Here is a 24,314-nt window from a genome sequence, read left to right on the forward strand (position 1 = left end):
TTGAGGAACTTGATCAAAATCCACCAAAGTTTTCTAACATTTTCAAGGCAAATGATTCTTCTTGTGATCTTAAACTTGACTTCAGCAGTAGTGTGCTTAGATCTTTCTACTGCGGTCTTGCAGATGTCAAGTTGCTTCTTGGGCAGGCGGTGCATGGAATTCATCGGAATGAAGTATTCGACATTGTTTGTCTTCCGTTTGAATATGATGCCAAGTTCTGGGAAGTTGGTTGCGCCTAGAGATCTTTCTTCATAGCCTTCGGTAAGCATTGGCACAGGTTCAAGTGGCGGAAGGTCCAAATTCTTGAGGATGGTGGGGTGGATGTCCGCGTCGATTTTGGCAAAGTCGCAAACAGTGTCCTTTAGAAAGAATTTGGCTTTGTCAAGAGCTATCTGGATCTTCGGATGCTTCTCTGTCTTGTTTTGAAAAACTCTGGCAATGAGAAATATTTCTTCAGGATTCATGCAGGGAAAGTCTGCCTGGGTGCGTATGTAGTCATGCTCTCTTCTGGTAAGAGTGGATTGAGCAAAGTCTGCTTTCATGAACTTCCGCATCTTGTAGTTTTTCACTGCAGATGGTCTATCGTTAGACCATATGTTTTCTACTGAAGAGCTATGCTTCGCATAGAAGTGAGTGAGTCTTTCAAATCCCATCGGCAGACGCTTGTGATCAGGGAGACTGCGGTCAAAGGATTCGAAGACAGCAAAATACTTGGCATTGGGAGAAATTGTAATATCCCAATAACCATCGGAAGGTGGTTCAGCATACGTGAGATGGGGAGTGTAGTCTTCATCTAGCAGCCTGCGGTGCGGATTGACCCATGAGTTGATCAGCGATTCATCGATCATAGTGTCAAATCTGCACTCTCTCCAGATGAGTTCAGCTAACTTGGCTGCTTTCTAGTCTTGTTTTCTTTGAGCTGTAATAGGGGAGTCTGTGGAGCTTTCTGATGACATATGTTCCTCAAGGTTTTTGGAATGAGGAGGAGTCTCAGGCCTTTTGGATGTGTCTTTAGGAGGTGAAGAGGGGGGAGTTGCAGTATGTTTAGATGGTTGTGGTGAAGGCTGCGGTGTGGGAATTTTCTTTGTGGTGATTGGAGGACTCTGACGAATGGATGTATCTGAGCGATGGCCTTCTTCATCACTTCCCCCTCTTGAGGAACGCAACCCCGGTGCTTCCTCAAGCCATTGTTTGAGGCCATCCACTTTGGCACAGACCTCTGCAAAGTGAATTTTCATCGTTTCGGCCAGTTGTGAGTTGTTTGGAGTGGCAGAGTTGAAGAGAAGCTTGTGTATGTCTTTGGTAAGTTGAAGTATCTCAGGGCCATGGAAATTGGAGGTAAGGGATTTCTGCATCCGGTTGATTGTTGCATGAAGAACACAGATAGTGGACTCATAGGCAGTATGAATCTCATCTATCACCCTTTGAGATTGTGCAGCTTGATCCGCAATGGCTGTTTGTAAGCCTTGTTTGATTGCGGTCACCTCATTAATGAGGCATTCCGTTGCGGCCATAAAGTCTTGATGATCGGCCCTGCTGTTGTTGTCATGAGATCGAATTCCCATTTCGACTTTGAGAGGGATTCGCTCAGCGGCTATACGCTCTATTGTCTTAAGTTGTTCAATGTATTCAATGAGGGACTGCGGTCCCGGAGTATTTTCTGGTGACAACATCTTTCTTATTTTTCTTTTTCTTTTCCTTGGGCTTAGAAGTTGAATGCTTAGAACCGCTAGATTCTTCTTCTTCTTCAGACATCATTAGGTCATCATCGGAAGGATTTGGTTTGTTGACCTCTTGGATGTCTTCATCATCAAAACCGAAGGATGGGGCTGAGCTGAGTTCAATAGCTGGCTCTTCATATTGAGATGGATTGACTGTGGTAGGTGGAACAGGAGTTGAAGTAGGAGGAACATTAGATGTACCTACGGCTGTGGTTGAGTCTTGAGCTTTCAATACAGTTTCGGAAATTTGATCCATCCAGGTTTGAACCTTTTGGATTGTGGCAGCAGTATGGGCATTGCTGATGGCATTTGCCCACTACTTGGCCACAGACAAGATTTCTTGTTCCTTCTGTTGTTGTTGTTTGACCTGTTGCTCCTTGTAGGCTTGGAATGCTCTTTTAAAAGCAGCATATTTCTTGATTTCAACATCAGTAGTTGGCTGATATCGACTCCAAGAATGACTAGAATCTACGCCGTCAATTCCTTGTGTTCGCACCAAGGTGTCCCTTGGGTTCACGGATCCTTGCACATTAGTGCTCACTGTGCCTAAACCACCTGATAAAGATGTAAGTAGAGTAGGATTTCTTGGGCTTCCTCGGTCTCCTTGACCCGTGGTCATGTCTGGCCTCGGCCCAGTTCTCGCATGGGCGAAAGAGATGTGATGCGGATGGAGTGGTGTTTGAAGTGTTTGGGATACTTGCAAAAGGATGGAGTCTAACTCCTCAGAAGAGAAGATATGCAGTCTGGAAGCCCTGGAGACCTTAGAGAGATTTCCAGATTTATCTACTTGAGATAAAACTGGGGGGTTGTCTCCACGTTTGGATGAGGAAGAGGATGAAACAATCTCACATGATGAGGTTGAGTGGTATTCGAGTCTGGTATTGAATGGATGTGCGGCCATCCCAAGGACTACCGGAGCCTGTTGAGAGGCTGCAGTATCAGTCCAGTCACGAATTTGGCCAGTGGTTGCGGTTATCTTTCATTTCTTGAGGATAGATATAGGTTGTATATCTTCATCAGAATCACTGCTCGATACAGTGGTGGTTTTGGTTTTTCGTTTCTTAAAAGGTGCGGTTGGTTTTGGGGCTTTCTTCTTGGGTGTGGTAGCTTTCTTTTTAGAAGCCATGGATTTTCTTCGTTGAGAAATGTTAGAAAGTGTAGTGGAAGAGGGGGCTGCGGTACCCTCAGGGAGAATGGTTGTAGAAGGAAGAGGTGGGGTAGAAGGGTATGGGATAATACCCTTTGTGGCCTCTATATGATCTGAGACATCAGCAGTCTCAAGACCAAGCAAGGTAAGAATGTGTGTGGGAAGCCTGCGGATAGGTCCAAATAGAGTTTGATCAGATGAAGGAGTGTACCTTTTGAGATCCTTGGTGACAAAAAAGTTGATGTCACTGCCCAAGTCGAGACCAGCATCCGCATGTAGATCAGAAATACATAGAGACCAAAATCGAGCAAACGTTGTCAATGCCTCCGGTCCTGCCAGACAGACAGCGGATGACAAAGTGGCATACGAACTGCCAAACTGCAGGCAGTTGGTTCTTCTTGAGCTCACCAATCCCTTAGATCGGTTTCTGATAACCCATTTGGTAGAGTGCGGTGGTGATGTCAGATAAGGATGGTGTGAAGAACTTGATGGAGGGATCAATCAGAAGGTTTATGGCAGTCAAGAACTTCTCGATGGTCAAGATGACCAAAGAATCATTGATGAGGTTAAGATGCACTTCTTGTGGGTTTTCCAGTGGTCTGTATGCAGAAAGAGCACACTTGAAGAGTGTAGAAATGGGAACAACGTCAGTGAATGCGTCGAATGGGCCAAATAAGATGTGGTTCTTGAGATGCTTGATCATCAGTTTTGTTGGAGCATTATACGATTGATGTTCAAACACTACTCGAAAGTTGCTTGAGGCGATTGTTGGTGATGTGGAACCAGTTTGAGTCATGGAGCCTGAAGCCTTGGATTGCTTCTTTGATGCACCTGATTTCGCCATTAAGAGATGTGAGATTGGAGTTCTTGAGAATTTTTGGGAGTTTTGAGAGAATAGAGAATAATCGATTAACAGAGAGCGTAAACGATTTTAGTGAGGAAGATGGGTTTATAAAGGGGGTAAAAGTAGTTTAACCCTAGGTAAAAGATAGAAGGGGGTAAGAAGTTGAATGGTTTTTTTTTTTTGGGGGGGGAGGGGGTGGTTGGGGGGAATCACTGATTCTGGGATTGAATCTCAACCACACGAATATGAAACGGTTTTTTTTAGAGATTTTGAGAAATATTAAAAGGGGGTTTGCATTTAATGGCGGATTAGACGCATGGTAATATGTCAGGTAAACGTGGGGTGATGAGAGAGAAAATTGTAATTGATGGGACGTGGTTGGGAGAGGAAAGGACAAGTTGAGGATGGATTGATTTGGGAATCGTTCTTTTTGTCATCATCCCTAAAATAGGTCTGATCCTGGGTTTATTCAGAAAGAGAATGTGACAGTTTCTAAAGGGAATGTTTGTATTTTATTTAATGAAGGATCATTAAATAGCATACAAGGATTCAAGAGTTAATGATCTGTTGGAATTTATTTAAGGTGATTAAGGATGAAAACATCATTGCGGTTGAGAAACTCCATCGCGGATGAGCAAAGAAAGATTTCAGAGAGAATCTGTGAGAAAACACTTGTACAAAGAGTTAGAAATAAAAGAACATTAAAAACCATGAGAGATATGTATGATATATGGTTGCGGTACCTAGATTGCGGTATCAAAACCATCTATCATGTGTAATTCTCAGTTAGAACCGCAATAGAGACCAATGATGGTCTGCGGTAGCTAACACTTCATAAAGAATTGCGGGTCCGGATTCATCATTCCCAACACTTGTAAGAATGCATTGAGTTTTTTAGAGTCAAGAGCTTTTGTGAAAACATCAGCAATCTCTTCATGAGTAGGAACAAAGATGAGTTCAATATTACCTTTCAGAATATGATCTCTGATGAAATGATACCATAACTCAATATTTTTTGTCTTGGAGTGCTAAATAGGATTATGAGAGATCGCTATAGCACTTTCAGAGTCACAGCAAATTGGTATCTGCAACATTCTGTACCCGTAGTCTAACAATTGTGTCTTCATCCAAAGAACTTGGGAACAACAGCTGGCTGCGGCCACATATTCTGCTTCTGCGGTAGATAGAGATACACACGTTTGTTTTCTAGAGGACCAGCTTGCAAGTCTTCCTCCTAGGAATTGGCATCCACCTGATGTACTTTTTCTATCGAGCTTGCAACCTGCATGATCCGCATCGGTGAATGCTTGAAGACTGAAGTCATTGCCTGCGGGATACCATAAGCCCATAGATTTGCTTCCTTTAAGATACCGAAGAATTTGTTTGTCTGCGGTCATGTGAGACACTTTTGGATCAGCCTAGGATCTTGCACATACATCAGTTGCGAAGTCAATGTCAGGTCTGCTTGTGGTGAGGTACATCAGTGAACCAATGATACCTCTATAAGACTTGTGATCTACAAATTCTCCGGAGGGATCAGCAGAGATCTTATAACCAAAGGCCATAGAGACCTTAGCAGAAGAGCAGTTGTCCATTGAATATTTCTTCAGAAGTTCGGTGGTGTATTTTTCTTGATGAATAAAAATTCCTTGCTGAATTTGTTTGACTTGAAGACCTAGAAAGAAATTAATCTCTCTATTCATGCTCATTTTGAATTTGTTGGTCATGAGCTTAGCAAATTCATCGACTATTCATTGATCAGTCGATCCGAAGATAATATCATCCACATATATTTGTACCAACATAAGGTGGCCACCATTTGCTTTTCTGAATAATGTGGGATCAATCACTCCTTTTTTGTACCCGGATGAGACAAGAAATTCAGAGTATGTCTCATACCAAGCTCTTGGGGCTTGTTTCAGACCGTAGACTGCTTTTTCAAGCTTATAGCAGTGATCTGCAAATTCAACATTTTCAAAGCCTGGAGGTTGCTGAAGATAAATCTCCTCTTTTAGTTCACTATTGAGGAAAGCACTCTTAACGTCCATTTGGTGTACCTTGACATTTTTGTGCGCTGCGTATGCTAGAAAGATCCAGATGGCTTCCATGCGTGCTACTGGAGCATACGTTTCATTGTAGTCAATTCCTTCTAGTTGACTGTAGCCCTTGGCAACAAGTCTTGTCTTGTTTTTGATGACTGAGCCAGATTCGTCTAGCTTGTTCTTGAAAACCCATCTTGTACGAACAATAGTATGACCTTGTGGAAGAGGAACAAGTTGCCATACTCTGTTTCTTTCAAATTCTTCTAATTCTTCTTGCATTGCGGCTATCCAGTCTGGTTCAAGCAATGCTTCTTTGATCGTTCTAGGTTCAACCGAAGACATAAATGCTGCATAATGGCAGTGGTCAGATAAGTCTTTGGAAGACCGAGTCTGGATACCTGCGGATGGGTTGCCAATAATTTGACCTAGTGGGTGGTCTCTTGTTCATACATGAACACGTGGCATCAGATGATCAGCAGCTGCGGTAGAAGGAATATCTTGGATGTCAGAGGAATCTGCGGTTGGGGAAGGCAGTTCCCCCTGGATTTGAGTGCATCCTGTTGAATCATCTTGATCTATTAGCAGAGATTGAGGTTCCCCCTGGATTGCATATGGGAGTTCCTTTGGAACCTGAGAAGGTTCCCCCTAGAATGTGGATGGGAGAGTGACAATTCTAGGATCAGATCTAGTGTCAACATTCTCTATGAATTTGTCATTTGAGTCCTCCGAAGGTTCGTTTGATGGAGAAGCTTCACTTTGGGCAGGAATGTAAGCAGCATCAGGTACTGGAACCTCAACGGTTGCAAAATGATCTGAAGTCGAGCTTTCCCCCTCAACCGGAGAGGTGGAAGTATTGAGCGATACTACTTCAGATATAGATGGTCCAGATACGTCGGCATGTTGTTGTTGAGCTGTGGGTGACACTAGGACTTCGGATAGTTTCGCCATTTCAATGGGATCAAACAGATCACCATAATTGATTTCAACTAGATTCAGAGGTCCGGAAGTGGCTGGAATGTCACTTTCCATGATTGCAGTGGTTTCGGTGGATGGAGGTGCACTGCGGATGTGAGAGTCATCAAATTTCACATCAAAGCTTTCGATGATCAACCTTGTTCTTCTGATGAGCACTCGATATGCAACCTTGTTAGTAGAATAACCAAGGAAGATACATTCGTCAGACTTTGGTGAAAACTTGTTGAGTTGGTCTCTATTGTTGATCACGAAGCATCTACATCCAAAGATATGAAAGAAACGAACATTGGGTTTTCGATTGTTGAGACCTTCATATGGTGTTTTATTGAGATGCTTGCATACAATACTTCGGTTTTGAACAAAGCATGTTGTTGCAACTGCTTCGGCCCAAAAGTAGAGAGGAAGTTGGGCGAAGTTAAGCATGGATCTGGCTTCTTCAACGAGAGTGCGGTTCCTTCTTTCTACTACACCGTATTGTTGCAGTGTATAGGGTGCTGAAAAGTTGTTAGAGATGCCTTTGGAAACTAGGAAACTGTTCAGAAGATGATTAGTGAATTCAGTTCCATTGTCACTGCAGATGCGTCTGACTGGAAGCTTGATTTGAAGTTCGATTTCTTTGATGAAGTTAATGAAGATTTACGGTGTCTCTGATTTGAGTCTAAGAAAGAAGACCCAAGTGAAGCGTGTGTAGTCATCAACAATAACCAGTATATATTTTTTGTGGTGAAGACTGGCTACGGTTGAGGGACCGTAGAGATCAATGTGTAATAGTTCCAGTGGTTCAGAGATAGAAGAATCCATTATCAGAGGATGGCTTGCTTTTGATTGTTTACCGCATTCATACGTTGGACAAAGAGTATCGTTGCTGAATTTGAGAATGGGAAGACCACGGACTAGTTCTCCTATTACGAGGTTGTTGATGTAGCGAAAGTTGAGATGAGCTAGCTTGCGGTGCCATAGCCAGCAGACTTCGGATACAACTTTGGACAGAAAACACAGTTGTGGTTTACCAATGATGAGAGAAACATCAAGAGGGTACATCGTGCCTTCGGAGCGAGATTTGATTAAGCAAGTGCTGCGATCACTTGTCATTATGTAACATAATTGATTGTCAAATTCAACACGATGTCCTGCTTTACATAGTTGGCCAACACTGATGAGATTGTCTTTAAGACCTTCTACATAAGCAACCTTCTGAATGGAAAAGTTTCCCGTAGTGAGAACACCGTAACCTCGGATGACACCGTTTGCATTGTTGCCAAACGTGACATTTCCACCATTGCATTTAGGCCTGAAATCCCGAAGATACTCTAACCTTCCGATCATGTGCAAGGGGCAGGCATTGTCAATTAACCATTCTTCTTCTTGTTCCTCCTTGCACAAAGCCTGAGAATTACACGGTTAGTTTAGGCATCCAAACAAGTTTGGAGCCAGGGACGATTGATGTATTCTTAAATGACGCATGGTCCGAGGTTGCATGGACAGGTCTTTTGTTAACTTTTAGACCTAATCCTGGGTTTTTGTTCAGATTTGGATTATTACCAGGTTTCTAAAAAGTACAATATTTCTGACTTTTATTTGACTTGTCATGAGATAAAAACTTTTGATAGCTGCACTGGCATTTACAAAAAGAGGGTTTGTCATTGAATCTGAAATTGTGCTTGGTCAGCAGTTTATGGAGTGAATTGGACTTGAATTTGGTCCGAGGTGGGTAACTTCTGAAAGATTTGACATTTGATTTCTGAAGAGTTTGTTTTGAACGAGGTTTCGCACGTGGAAATCTTTGAGTTCCTCTAGGTGGATTTGGTAAAATTCTTTTCCACTTGTTTTGATGTGATTTTAAAACTGTTGGAGTGGGTAAAATTCATTCCACTTGGGGTCATTTTGGGAATAGACCTGAAAAATGTAGTTTCTTACAAATTTGACACCTTTTTGGGTTGTGTCAGAAGTGGTTTTTGAAACTAAACTTTCCTTTTTGTTTGTTTTCATGAAAGAAGAATTTTTTGAAATGTAATTTGTGAAAACAAATTTTTCTGGACTCCTGGATTTTGGAATTCTCACATGTTTCTTATTTTTTGAAAAACTTTGTCTGATTTTGTTTTGAGATCTAATTTCTTCTTTGAAAGCTCTTTTTGCCAAAAATTTTGGTGAACCGTAGTCGTTGTTATTCAACTGTGGTTTTCTGAGATTTTTTGAACAATTTTGAAAACGCGGACTACAATCATCAGAACTTGAGGATTTTGGAATTTGAGAGCATTGGCCTACTTCAAAATTTTCTATAGGTAATTCGTGAAAAATCGGTTGAAGAGTTGTAGTTCCTTGAACTGAAGAGTTGCAGTGATCGTTATTCAACTGCGGTGAAGATGATTTGACTACCACAGAGTAGGTTTTCGATGAGACTGCGGTGGGACACTTCTGGGACAATTGACTATAGTGTGGAATACTATGGTCTGAGGACAAAGATGGAAAGTCCTTTGAGACTTCTTGGTTTTAACCAACAATTTCTTCATCAACATCGGATAAAGTTTGAGAATTTGAATGAGTGGTGCCACTGATGGGAGTTTGATCACATGTGTGACTAGAATCCTCCGGCATAATTTCCTCAATGACACAATTATTGCTCAAATTGTGCAATCTGCCGAAGTGAATTTTGATATCTTCGGGAAAAGTCTTGTCATTGACAGGGAAATGAAATTCTCTATCCGGAGGGACATACACTCTGTCTTTGTTGAACCGGGGTGAGGAATCCATTGCGGTAGGATACCCATTTGACCAACCCCAATTATATGTATTGTCCACGATTCCATTATCTACCAAATTTTCAATAGCCTCACTTTCATTAAACAATTTTTCAGTTAAGAGATTCAATCATACAATTTCTCTCTAAGCTAAATCTCTTTGATTCAAGGCTATCTCTAACTGGGTTTCACTTGACATTCTAGCATCTTTCTCTAACTCTAGATCCTTCTCTAACATTGCCATCTTAAGTCTTTTGTTATCTAGTCTTCCTCTCACATGGAACATCTTTTGGGACGCAATATTCTTCTCATCTAGGGCATTGTTATAGTCTGTAAGGATGGCAGCACAAGTGTCATTAAGATCATCTATGTAGTGTTGACAGTCATGCATGCTATAATTTAAAGTTTGGATCATGAGTTTTACCTATTCAACGATGCTTAGAGTCCCATCTTTCGCCATGTAGCAGTAGTTTTTGTTCAACATTGCTGACCCATCATCATCCACAGTGGCCAGCATGCAAATTTTCCCTTTTCCCTTAACACTACTGATGCTCTCTTCTTCATCCCCTGATGACCAAACTTGATGGTCTCTTTTAACTTGAGCCACATATGCCCTTGCCTTTTCTTATTCTTCCAACTCTTGAGCCATTCTAAGATAGAATGCTCTGTCCTTGACTACATTGGCCTTACAATCTTTTGCGAAGTGATTTTCTTTATTGCATTTGTGACAAATCACAACATCAGTCTTGTCTTCTAATTGAGTACCGGAATCATTGTTCTGAGGAGACCGCGGTACCTCCTTGGGTTGAGTGTTCTAAGAGCCTTTAGGATACCGAGAGTGGTTGTTCTGAGGACCGAAGTTACGGTTGAATGGAGGCTTGTTGAATTGTTGAGTCTTGCGAAAAGAAGAAGGTGGTATGCGGTTGAACTGTTGGCTAACTAGAGCAATAGCCTTCTGAAATTCTTCTTCATCATCATACTCAAAATCCGCTTCGTATGACTGTGGTGGGGTATCATACGATGTAGAGTAAGGTGACTGCGGTGGAGCTTGTGCTATGAGAGCAAGTGCTCCTCCGAAGTCAGCACAGCCTTTGAGTACAGTGGATTCTTGTGCTTGAAGTTCTCCATAGAGTTTGTAGAGTGATAAAGAGTGAATCTTCCTGTCACCTGGAGTATCATTTTGGCCGTAGTCCAATGTCGTCCTAAGCCATTAAGGAACTGGAGATTGGTTTCATGGTTGCTGCGGATGGTACCAACATTTGACAACTTTGTGACTATCAGGTTGAATCTCTTGAAGGAGTCTTCCAAACTTTCACCAGCATGAGCTTTGAGGTTGTTGAAGTCGTTGAGTGCGGTAGTGAGCTTCTTATCTTGTGCTTGTTCTGAGCCTTCGTATAGGTTTTTGAGTACATCCCAGATCTCTTTTGCTGACTTGCAGTTTATGATAATATCAAAGTTGTCAGGAGAGACACCACAAGAAATTTCATAAAAAGCAATAGCATCATTTTCCATTTTATCGAGATCATCCTTGGTAGGACGACTCATAGTTGGTTGACCTCCTCCTAGTCTGGTTGCCGCACCATCAGTTTGAACTGGTGTGGGGACTGGAACGTGTGGTCCTTTTTCCACGGATCGCCATACATCTCTACCCAGTCTTCTTAAGTACCTCTCCATTCTTTGTGATCAGTGATGATATTCATTTGCTACCAGTATCGGAGCTCGGTTAGAACCAGCAACACTATTAGAGACATTCAGAGATAATGATTGTGCCATTTTGTTTTTTTTGTTCTTTTTTTGTTTTTTTGAGAAATGAGCTTTAGTGGTATAGAAGGCTTAATGAGAAAATCAGAGTTCCGATATCCAAAAAGCAACCACTTTGGCTCTGATACCAATTGTTGAGAGAAAAACTTGGAGACACACTTGAACAAACGTTAGTACAAGTATATTGCGGAATAGAGTTAATCTCAAAGGATCTAAAAGCTCAATAATAATATAGTTAGATAGTTAGATTGTTAGTTGCGGAAAGTAAAGAAATATAAATGACAACAGTTGCTATACCAAGAATACACTTAAACTGATTCATAACAAGGAATGCATTCACTCCGAGTTAGTAAGTGAAATCAAGTTTAGTGATTAAGTCTAGAAGACTTGCTCCGACGAGAGGTTATATTCCAGTAGCAGTTTGAGTGTGAAGAGCAATAAGATAGAGAAATGAAGAAGATAACTTAGAGAAATATATTAAGAATAAGTTCATAAGTTAATAGTAAGGAGTAAGAAGTGAGAAGTACGGAGTCATAGTAAGAAGTGTAAATGATAGAAGAGAATGAGTCTCTATTTATAGAGATTCAGAAATAAGCTACTCTATAAGCAGTCGTGCAAGGCATGATGGATAATAGAGTACATTACATAAGATAAGTAAAAGAAATAACTAAGACTGCGGATGCTGAAGACTTGATGACTTCGGATGCTGAGATGGTTGCGGGAGCTGAACTGTTGCGGTAGTAAAGAGAAGGTTGCGGTAGTTGAGTTCAAGAGGGTCACTTTTATGATTCAACAACAAGGTCAATCCTAAATTTGACATGCCTCTCAGGTGGCACATTGGGTAACTCCTCCGGAAACACTTCAATAAACTCACGGAGCATCGGAACCTCTGAAACTGAAACCTGATCCCCAACCCGCGTATCCACCATATAAGCCAAGAAACCCACACACCCATGTTGAATATATTGCCAAGCTCAGGCTATAGAACAAAACCCTGAACCAATCCTGGTGCCCTCTCCATAGATAACCAATTCTCCCTACTTGGGGTTTAAAATACCACATGATGGCTTCCACAATCAATCATATCACTGGAATGGATCAGCCAATCCATACCCACGGTCACGTAAACATCCCCATGGGAATAGGGATCAAATCTATCAGATAAGGCACCCCAAATATCTCCAGAATACGACACTGATACACTGATGACGTAGAAACCCTGTGTTCGTTGGTGATTGAAACCTACAACGGACACTCCAACTCCCCAATAGGTATATCAAACGTGTTGTATTAGGTGTCTAAACCCATAACTATAATTGGTATATACTTGATTTGATTGTAGTATGGTCCTTTTGGGTTGCCTTCACTATAGCAACTGGAAAGGATGAGTTTTGGAAAAAAAAAGTTAATAGATGATTTATTAATATATTATAACAATAATATATAAATTTGTAATAATATTATTTAATTGGTATTGATCAGAAATTAATTTGGAATTAATTTAGTGATCAAAGGAACTGGTTAAAAGAACAGGGACTGATTATGTAAATCAGTGATAGTTGTAGTTTTGGGCTGTTGGACTCTAATGATGGGAGTGGAAGAAAATCTATGGCAAGCCCCATAGAGTGCTTGTCGAGGGCCTTTTATTTTGGGGTCCATGAATTTTTTATGTTCTAAGCAAGGGGATTAGGGTTTCCAATTGAAAACCCTAGTAGCCTTAACTATAAAAGGAACCCCTAGCCTTAAGAAATCGGCTTGCCTACCTTCTAAGAGAAACCCTATCCTATTTATGTCTCCTTCTCCCTCATTCTTTCCTTGTGGTGTTTGTGACTCCATTAGAGGTGCAACACTTAGGGTAGTAGGCTTTCGAAGGTCAGTGAATTGAAGAAGGTTTACTATTTATTACAATATAACAAGAGATGTGAGATCTAAATCCTATTAGTTTCGTTTTATATATAGTAGATTTGGGGTTATTTCTTTGGAAATCTTATTTGCATGTATAACTTGAGAAAAACCTAGATCCAAAGCAATCAGGGTTGCATGTGCACATAAGAATGTGGTAATGCTCAAAACCCATTAGTGGTATCAGAGCTTAGGGTGTTTTTCTATTATATTTGATGCAATTGTGATTTGCCAAAAACTGGAACAAAATCGATTTTTGCTCTCTGTCTGCTGAACTCAACGAGTTGGAGGAACTTGACGAGTCCATGCCCTTACTCGACCAGTTAGATCGTCTGTTGGCAGATTTCTCAGATTTCAAGCCTAAATTAGACAAGGATAGTTACCTAAAATTGTTTTAACTGTTTAAAATTGAATTTTCTGATATGGTAATGGATATCCTCATTTAATTAAAAGATAAGATAATATCCTATTATAAGATTAAATGATTATTGAAAATTTGAACTTGTAATTTTGAAAAAAATTTAAATTTCACCCTTAACGTTTTGAAATTTAAAAATTAATTAAAGGTTTAATTTTGAAATATTAAATTCTAAAACCTTAGTATTTTAAAAGTTTAAAATACAAACCTTATACTATTATAATATTAAAAGATTAATATGTATATATATATGTATAAGATGAGTTAGTCTTACCGTTAGTACGCCTCTTACACGAAGCTGACCTATAAGGGGTGTTTAAGGAAGAAGCCTGTAAAATGACCTCCATTGCGTATCCACTCTTACCCACCGCACTCTTGACTAGTGGAGGTTCGTTAGCCGAACGGGTACGATAGGACATTAATTCTCTCATTAATAAGTATAATTATAAATATAAAGTAACTAAATGTTTTATAAATTTCCAATCTTAGTTACTTTAGGAAAAATATGAAATTGATGCTAGTCCATGAAATTACACTTTCCACCTTGCCAAGTCGTTAATGGAGCGTGTGTGGTTAACCGGAAAACTAACTTCGACTAACAAGGGTGGCAAAGGGTAGCTCGAGAACTATCATAGATCAATAGAGTGTGTGTGATTAACCGACACATTGTTTAGGTGGTAAATGACATCGAGAGTGCCAAGCTAATTTTCATGGTTATTCACACCTTGTTTGTGATCCTCGGTATCCCAGTTACAAACTTGAAGGGCATAATCGAGATTAAACATGCCATTGAAAAGTTCAATGAATCTGAAAAGAGTCTAGGAATTTCATTTCATTTAAAACCTACTTCATTATTTCATTTTTCATGGTGGAAATTGGTAAATCATCATTTACCTACCTTCAAATATATTACAATTGGATTACGACATCCCTCTTCAATTATGAATTATTTTGTTAGGTCCTAACCTTAATATTTCATTTGAGTGCCATATTAAGGATTTCCGTATCTAATCAAAACTCTTTCCTTCTTTTTTTGTAGATGTCTACCTCAAACAACGCTTTCAGTTCCTCCAACAATAACTCATTCTTGCTCTTGAACATTTCTGCGAGGGTTACATTCAATGGTTCCAACTTTAATGATTAGATCTGCAACATTCGAATGGCCTTGCGCTGCGACGACAAAGAATATGTCCTCGAAAATCTGTTAAAAGAGGTTAATGAGTCCAAAGCTACTCCCACCAAAATAGTTGAGTATGAGGCTCACCACAAGAATGCTAGTAAAGTGTCTTGTATTATGGTAGCCACCATGACTCTTGAGATGCAGCGCTTCTGTAATGCTCTATTTCAAATCGATTCCTAGTCTGAGGCTGTGACCTGAATATCGGTCTTCATAACGATTAGGGATTTTGAAAAGGTAAGATCTAGGCCCATTTGGGTGTAGGTGATGTATTAGAAGTGATACGGGTGTTCGGTTCGTGCTTTGGAACCTAAGGGTATTCTGGTAAAGTGTCAGTTCGGGCTTTTATGGAAAATTCATTTTTGTTGGAAGGTCTTAAGAAATGTATGAGTTGTTGAAAGTGTAGGGCTTCTCGTTTCCTTTCCGTAGATATAAGGATTGTCGGAATCGGACTTATAACGAAGAAGTTATGGCCTTCGGATGTTTCATGGTTTTTAGGCTAAGCCGAGTATGCAGGGTGTAAACAAAGTGTATGTTGGAGTACACTGGGCGTACTAACCAAAATGGTCATGAATGTTCTTCGGAGTATGTTCGGCATACCATATTTATGTTGGGCATACGCCAGTCAGATCAGAACCCTATTTTAGGATCTTGGACTCTATTTAAGATCCTTATCTCATATGCTAACACTAGTATCTTCAAGCTTCATCCCTCTAAACACTAGGAATCGACCCTTAGCCCTCATTTGAGTGATTTTGGAGCTTGGATGGCCATTAGAGGAGTATTTTGGTGCTTTTGAAGAATGTGTTCATTCTTGAAGACTTATTGAGTCAAGAGTTGGACCCTGAGTTGCAGGACATGTGGGTAATCCGTATGTGACGCACTAGAGTATAGGCTGGGTACCCTTGATATTTGATCTCTTAGGGAACCTGGTGGTTGGACCAGGTGTGAGACTGGTAGTCTCTGGGATTGGCTTAAGGGTAATTATTTATCGGTCTAGTAAGGGATGTCGGGAAGTTGTGGTGCATTACGCAAACGCAGATTCGAGGATCTCAGGGTGGGAGCGGAATATCGATTTGGTTTTGGGTAAGATCCCGAATAAGAGTTTACATGTTTTTAGTGTGAGACTTTCCTTCCAATGGAATAAGGATTGAGATATTTATACGCTGCGGGCATCAATCGTAGGGTTCAAGAGTAATGGATGGGTTTATATGATGGCAGTTTGAGTTACCGTGATGTGTCTTGGGTAGGTTTTTTCTATCAAGAAGCCATAACATGTTTGAAGTAAGGAAAATATGGGTTGTTGAAGACCGGGTATGAGATGAGAGTGCAGTGGGTCATGTAGCGTTTATTCTGTTAGCAGAAGTTTGATGGCAAGATGTGTAAGGAAGTTCGGCCAGTCGGTTCTCTTTTCGGGAGACGCGTGGGACTGTTGTTTGTATGTGTTTGTTGCCTAGCAGTCGGATAGGTGTCCGGTGTTTTGAGTAGTTGACAGATAAGGTGGGATCAGAGAGGTCTTGGCTGCTTCTGAAAAGCAGCAAGTGCTAGCAAGAAGAGTCGAAGTAGGTTCAGTGACTCGGGATTCGTGTGCGGAGTTGCTTGTATTCGGGGTATATGATAAGTTGTTTGTAGTTGGATTAAATAATCGCAGGGTTGCTGACTAGACTCTGTTGCGCAGCTCTCGTATGAGTCTAACCCTTACTGGGATGAGTCTCCTACTCAAAGGAATATTTGAGCCTTCCTTCAAGTTAAACGTTCAGAAGTCGCATTTGATCAGTGATGCTGTTCTTTAGGAAGCCACAAGGTATTATAGATGGAAATTATTATATTTAGGTTGGTTTTATTATGGAATAAGTTCATAGATGGTTCAGTGTGGTAAATTGTCGGGAAGCTACGCCAATTTGAAGTTTTGAGTTTCTGAAGGACAGAAGTGGTATTCTACAAGGAATTAAGTATTCATTTTCGTTGGGTTGGAAATTTTTGTTAGGGATAGTTTGATTGCCTTAGGAAGGCTGTGGTATTCTTGGGTTTGTGGTCGTGTTGCTCATGTCATCTGATATGTCAGGGATGGTAACGAATGATTTCAAGGATGAAATCTAATTTAAGTGGGGGAGAGATGTAACGCCCTGTTCCGAATCGATTCCAAGTCTGAGGCTGTGGCCCGAATATCGTCATCATAAGGATTAGGGCTTTTGAAAAGGTAAGATCTAGGCCTGTTTGGGTATGGGTGATGAATTAGATGTGATCTGGGTGTTCGGTTCGTGCTTTGGAAGGGTATTTTGGTAAAGTGCCAGTTCGGGCTTTTATGGAAAATGGATTTTTGTTCGGAAGGTCTAAATAAATGTATGAGTTGATAGACATGTAGGGCTTCCTGTTGCCTTTCCGTGGATATAAGGATCGTCAAAACCAGACTTATAACAAAGAAGTTATGGCCTTCAGAAGTTTTATTGTTTTTAGGCTTAGCTGAGTACGCAGGCGTACACAAAGCATACGTGGGGCGTACTAGTGAAGAAGGCAGTACGCGGGGCATACCTTGGAGTAAACTGGGCGTACTAACCAGGATGGTCGCGAATGTTCTTCGGAGTACGCTGTGTGTACCATATTTACGTTGGGCGTATGCAAGTCGGATCAGAACCCTATTTTAGGGTCTTGGACCCTATTTAAGCTCCTTATATCATAACCTAACCCTAATATCTTGAGCCTCCATCCCTCTGAACCCTAGGAATCGACCCTTAGCCCTCATTTGAGTGATTTTGGAGCTTGGATAGTCGTTAGAGGGGTATTTTGGTGCTTTTAAAGAAAATGTTCATTCATGAAGACTTATTAAAGAAGATAGAGCTTTTTAGATCCTAAACTACACCATCTTTTGGCTCTCATTTGAGGTATAAAGTCTTAAACTTGGTGTTCATTTCCTTGGATCTCTTATGTTGAGTTTTTGGACCTTTTTGGTCCCAAGGATGAAGCTTTATGGTTAAAATCTGATTCTTAGGCTTAGCATTGCCACCCTTGGTGCTATTTGAGTCCCTAAGACAGAAATTTGCCATCTTGAAGGTATTAATGGGTTCATGCAAGAGTTAAGACATTTTTTTATGGAAGTAGAATGATATTTGATCTTTTTGGAGCATGCAAAGCCATAAAGTTGCCAACTTTATGCCTTAGGACTCATCAAATAACATAGATCTGAGTTTGGGACTTAAAGTCTTCAAGTATTAAGCTAGTTGTACAGTGGGCATACTATGTAGTACGTTATGCATACAACCTTTCGCCCAGTACACTAAGCGTACAAAAGAGGTACACTAGTGTACGCTCTTAGGAGGACTTGGGCTTTAGTGGACTTCAGACCTTTGGGCCCTAATGGTTTTAGGCCTGGATTTGTTGATAGTTGCACCTGAATGTATCTTTGGGCCAATTTTGGAATAGTTGGGCCTATTGGGCCTTATGGCCCAATATAGAAATGGACTTCGCATTTATCGGCTTCGATTTGGGCCAACTCTTGGACTAGGTTGTTGTGGGCCTTCGTGGGCCAATTGGAAACATTATTATGGACTAGGGAAAATATTGGGCTTCAGGATAAGGCCCATTGAAAACATTTGGACTAAATTTGGAAAATTGGGCCATTGATGGATTTATGGACATTATAGTGTTTAGTTTTTGTTTTGGGTTTGGGCCTTAGTTTTGTTTCATACTGGGCCAGGGGTAGAATGGTCATATTACCCTATGCATGGATTAAGGATTATGGTAAGGGAACCAATTGCTAATTGGGTATATTGATCGGTATTGATAGCTCAGGAAGTGGATAGCGCAACAGCTAAGGATTTCTTTTAGGAAGGTTCTACATTCAAGTTGAGTCTCCTCACCATACCAATGGGTCGAAGGCACCAAGGTCGGCCCATTTTGTGATATGTGGTATACTAGTTGGTTATATGCTATGTGGTATGCTAGTTTTTTTTTGTGGTATTGCATGAGAGACCATGGGGGTGCCCATGGTATTTGGTTGTAAGACCATGTAGGGGTGCCCGTGGCATTCCAGGTAAAGACCATGGGGGTGCCCATGGCACTTGATTATAAGACTGTGTGGGTGTGCCCATGGCATCCCAAGTAAAGACCATGGGGGTGCCTATGGCACATAGGTGTAAGACCATGTGGGGGTGTCCATGGCATCCTGGAGTGAGACACTAGAGGGTGTCTAGGGAATCCCTATATGTTTGTATGTATGGCTTATGTAGCTTGTACGGCTTATGGGATTGATATGGTTTATGTCATTATGTGGATTATGTGGGGTATGCTCTGGGGAACTCACTAAGCTTCGTGCTTAAAGTTTTGTTTATGGTTTTAAGTATCATTGATTTGAAAAGGAAGGGCTTGGCTTGATCGCAGCGCACACACCGTGTTTTCCGCATTATGTGATTTTGGGACGAACTCTGATAATTGTTTTTAATTAACAATGTTTTTGGAATGCTTTGATTTCGAAGATATCTGTGTTTTGACTATAACAAAACTAAATTTTTTACCTTGATTTTTGGGTCATTACAGGTTCTACGAGATGTGCAAGGACTTGATGGAAAAGTACCATCAACGTGCAGGTCAAGAGAGGTACGAGATAGTCACCTATTTTATCACCGCCAAAATGAGGGATGGAGAGTCCATTACGAGCCACTTGCAAAGAATGCAAAGATATGTGGATTATCTCTTGAAGTTAAATGTGAACTTTGATGAAGAGTTGGCTATTGACATAGTCCTACACTCTTTACGTCCTTGCTATGATCAGTTCAAGATGACTTATCATATGAGCAATGAGGAAGTCACATTGAGCAAGCTTCAAGGCTTGCTAAGAACTATTGAAAGTGTATTGAAGGGGAAAAGTGTCGAATCCACTCCTACTCCTGCTGCTGCCCCGGTCCAAGCCATTAGACATGGAAAAGGGGAAAAGAGGAAAGCTCTCTTAAATAACTGGAAGGGAAAGTCCCATGATGGATCTTCTTCAAATGGATCTAAGGCAAAGACAGGTTTTGCCACTCCCTCCTTCGATCCTAAAGAAGCAACACGCTTCTACTGCCATGATAAAGGGCATTGGAAGAGAAGCTACCCGAAACACTTGCAAGACATCAAGGATGCGAAGATAAAGCCCTTCTTCGCAGGTATTTATACTATTCTATCTAATAAATCATCACATGCTAGTTCTTGGGTCCTTGATACAGGATGTGGTTTTCATATTTCTTCTTATTTGCAGGGGCTAAAAGGAAGTAAGGATGTGGAGTATGGAAAGATGAACTTGATTATAGGGAATAGGAAATCGTCGCCTGTCACCAAGATCAAAGTTTATTCTTTAGTGCTTAATAGTGGGTTAGGTATAGATTTGAATGAATGTTGCTACTTGTCAAGGTTCACGAGGAATATAATTTCTTTTCATGGTTTGTACAGACAAGGTTTTAGATTTTCATTTAATAATGAAATTGGTTCTATTAATGCTTATTATAATGGTTTATTTTATTTTGAAGCAGTGCCTTGTAATGGTGTATATGGAACTGTGATGGTTGTAGATAAATTAGGAAATAATGTGTTGCATATTGTTTCGTCTAATGGTATAGACAAGGCATACTTGTGGCATTTTCGTCTTGGACATGTCAACAAGAAGCGCATAGCACAACTCCAAAAGGATGGAGTGTTGGAGTCATTTGACATAAAGTCGGATGACACGTGTGAATCTTGTTTGCTTGTAAAGATGACTAAATCACCTTTCACTGGTACTTATGAAAGAGGTGAGGGATTGTTGTATCTCATACACACAGATGTGTGTGGGCCCTTCAGATCCACCACAAGGGATGCAAATCGCTTCTATGTGACTTTTACCGACGATTATAGCATATATGGATATATCTACTTAATCAAGCACAAGTCGGAAACCTTTGAAAAGTTCAAAGATTTTAAGCAAGAAGTGAAGAATCAATTGGGCAGGAAGATAAAGATGCTCAGATTCGATAGGGGTGGTGAGTATCTTAGTATCGAGTTCCATGACTATTTTAAGGAATGTGGAATTGTTTCACAATTGACGCCACCTACAACACCACAACTCAATGGTGTGGCTGAGAGGCGCAATCGAACCCTACTGGACATGGTTCGTTTCATGATGAATCGAGCTTCGCTACCAATCTCATTCTAGAGGTATGCCTTAGAGACTGCCACCCATATCCTTAATCTAGTCCCAACTAAGAAGGTTGCCAAAACACCTCACGAGATGTGGACAGGGAAGGTTCCCTCGTTGGCACATATCAAGATTTGGGGTTTTGAGGCTTTCGTAGACTAGAGACTCACGACAAGCTCGAACCCCAAAGTGAGTGGTGTATTTTCATCGGTTGCCGATATAAATCCTTTGGATATCTTTTCTACAGACCTAGTGATAATGTGGTCTTCATAGCAAGAAGAAGAGTTTTCTGTGAGAGGGAACTCATATACCAAGACGACAGTGGGAGGAAAATTGATCTTGAAGATATTCAAGAATCAAGCGGTGAAGGAACCTCGAACACTAGCACTCAACCTAAGGAAGATATTCTTGTTGAACCAGTTGACGAGTCATTACCTCTTAGACGTTCCAATAGAGTTAGTGTTCCATCTGTATTATATGGTTTCCATATAACTGCGGAAGTTGATACGTTTATTGGTGATAATTCACTGATAAATTTGGATGAACCTAATAACTAAAAAGAAGCCATGACGGACCCTAATTCTGCTAAATGGAAAGAGGCAATGGACAGCGAGACCCAGTCCATGTATGACAATCAAGTTTGGAACTTGGTTGACAGTTTACCAGGTCAAAAGACAGTTGGGTGCAAATGGTTCTTCAAGAAGAAGACCGAAATGGATGGAAAGGTGCACACGTTCAAGGAACAGCTGCTTGCGAAGGGCTTTAGTTAAATCCCGGGGGTTGACTATGATGATACCTTCTCACCAGTGGCCAAGATCAAGTCGATTAGGGTCATGTTAGCCATCGCTGCGTTTCATGATTATGAAATTTGGCAGATGGATGTCAAAACTGCTTTCCTTAATGGGAAGCTGGCTAAAGATTTTTATATGTGTCAGCCTGAAGGTTTTGTAGATGCCAAATACCCCAATTGATTGTGCAAGCTTGAGAAATCCATTTATGGATTAAAGCAAGCATCTCATTGATGGAATCTTTGCTTCGATGAGAAAGTCAAAGAGTTTCGTTTCTCTAGAAGTGAGGATGAGTCATGCGAATATGTCAAAGCTAGTAGGAGTACAGTTAGCTTTCTAGTGTTGTATAACGATGACATACTGCTCATAGGAAACGACATTCCAGCCTTGCAGGAGGTTAAGTCCTGGCTTGGGAAGTGTTTTTCTATGAAGGATCTAGGGGAAGCTACTTACATTCTGGGGATAAGGATTTTGAGAAATAGGAGTAAGATACTAATTGGACTTAGTCAAAGTACTTACTTGGACAAGGTGCTGAAACGTTTTAGGACGGGGAATTCCAAGAAAGGGAACCTGGGTAGAGCTCACTAGATGGCAATGAATAAAATTCTTAAGTACCTACAAAGGACTAAGGACTGGGTCCTTATACTTGGTGGGAGTGATGAATTGAGAGTGACAGGGTATAGTGATGCCAGTTTTCAGACCGACAAAGATAACTTCCGCTCTTAGTTAGGTTGGGTGTTTACCCTTAATGGAGGAGCAGTGACCTGGAAAAGTTCCAAGCAGGAGACCGTGGTTGATTCAATGTATGAATCACAGTACATAGGTGCGATCGAAGCGTCAAAGGAGGCTATAGGGTTGAAGAACTTCATTGGAGACCTTGGAGTTGTACCAGCCATAAGGGAGCCCATGGAGATTTTATGTGATAATGAAGGAGTGGTTGCCTTAACCAAGGAACCAAGGGATCATGGCAGATCCAAACATATCGACAGAAAATACCATTTCATCAGACATCAGGTAGAAGAAGGACTCCTCATGGTCAACATGGTATCGTCAGAAGAAAATCCTGTGAATCCCCTCACAAAGGGTCTAATTAGGATTAAGCACGTTCAACATGTGAGGAGCATTCGTCTGAAGGACGATATTTGTTTTAGTGATTAGATACATGTTTAGAAACTTGTAATAGATAAATGTAATTGACATTTGATGATTATATAATGGAGATTTATATATAAGTATTGTTTACTATCTTGTGTCAATTGTTTACTATTGTTTCACTTTTGCATGTTTTACTTCCAGAAATAATTGGATTGTTTAAATTATCCACAGTCGATCATACTTTGGAAGCAAGTAATGAGGCAAGACTGTCATGAATTGGTTTGTAGAGTGTCTAAGTGATTAGACATAGAAAAGGTTTGTTGCAATGTTCATGAGTACTCCTGAAATAGGATTTGAGTATTGGATTAAACCCGCACTCATTTGAATCACTTCATGGAATTCATCATGAGTGACTGTGAGACAATAATATCGTATAATCTTTAAACCGAGATATGTGAGTTGTTGTTTATGAGTTTGTTGTGCATTGATAATATGTAACACATCAGTAACTTGATGTTATAAAACATATTGCTATGTGCGATTTGATGAGTAAATAGTACAAGCATATAAGTCAAAGTTTATATGTTCCTTTTATCCTAAGAGGGTAAAACAGATGTCTTGGGCCCCTCGATGATTTTGTGTTGACTTATGTGTCGGGCTCGGTCAGGACTAAATTGATGTGTTTAATTAAGTTCTATGTCAGAAAAATTAGAAATCGAGAAACAAACTGTTTGACATTGAGAAATGATTTTATTCCATGTCTTTGTCCACACGATATCTTGCAGAATGGAGGATTATATGATTCCTTATCTAAAGTACGCGTCATTAACTAGGTCAGAGTTCGACATCGGCTTTTGAAAGCTATGATTGCTAATCAGATTTTGATGTCATACTTGCAGTTATAGTTATTAGACTTATCCAAGTGTGAGACTGTTGGATTAGGTGTCTAAGCTCATAACTATAATCGGTATGTACTAGATTTGATTGTAGTATGGTCCTTTTGGGTTTCCTTCACCATAGCAACTGGACAGGATGAGTTTTGGAAAAATATGTTAATAGATGACTTATCAATATATTAAAAGAATAACATATTAATTTGTAATCATATTATTAATTAGTATTTATTAGAAGTTAATTTGGAATTAATTTAGTGATCAAAGGAACTAATTAAAAGAACAGGGACTAATTATGTAAATCAGTGATGGTTGTAGTTTTGGGCTATTGGACTCAATTGATGGGAGTGGACAAAAATCTACGGCAAGACCCATAGAGTTTTCGTCTAAGGCTTTTCATTTGGGGGTCCATGAATTGCTTAGGGCCTAAGCAAGGGAATTAGGGTTTCCAGTTGAAAACCCTTGTAGCCTTAACTATAAAAGTAACCCCTAGCCTCAAGAAATTGGCCTGCCTACCTTCTAAGTGAAACCCAAGCCGATTTCTGCCTCCTTCTCCCTCATTATTTTCTTGTGGTGTTTGTGGCTCCATTAGAGGTGCAATGCTTCGAGCACTGGGATTTCGAAGGTCAAGGAATTAAAGAAGGATTACTTGTTATTACAATATAACAAGA

Source organism: Lactuca sativa, chromosome 5 (assembly GCF_002870075.4).
Source record: "Lactuca sativa cultivar Salinas chromosome 5, Lsat_Salinas_v11, whole genome shotgun sequence".
Lineage (NCBI taxonomy): Eukaryota > Viridiplantae > Streptophyta > Magnoliopsida > Asterales > Asteraceae > Lactuca > Lactuca sativa.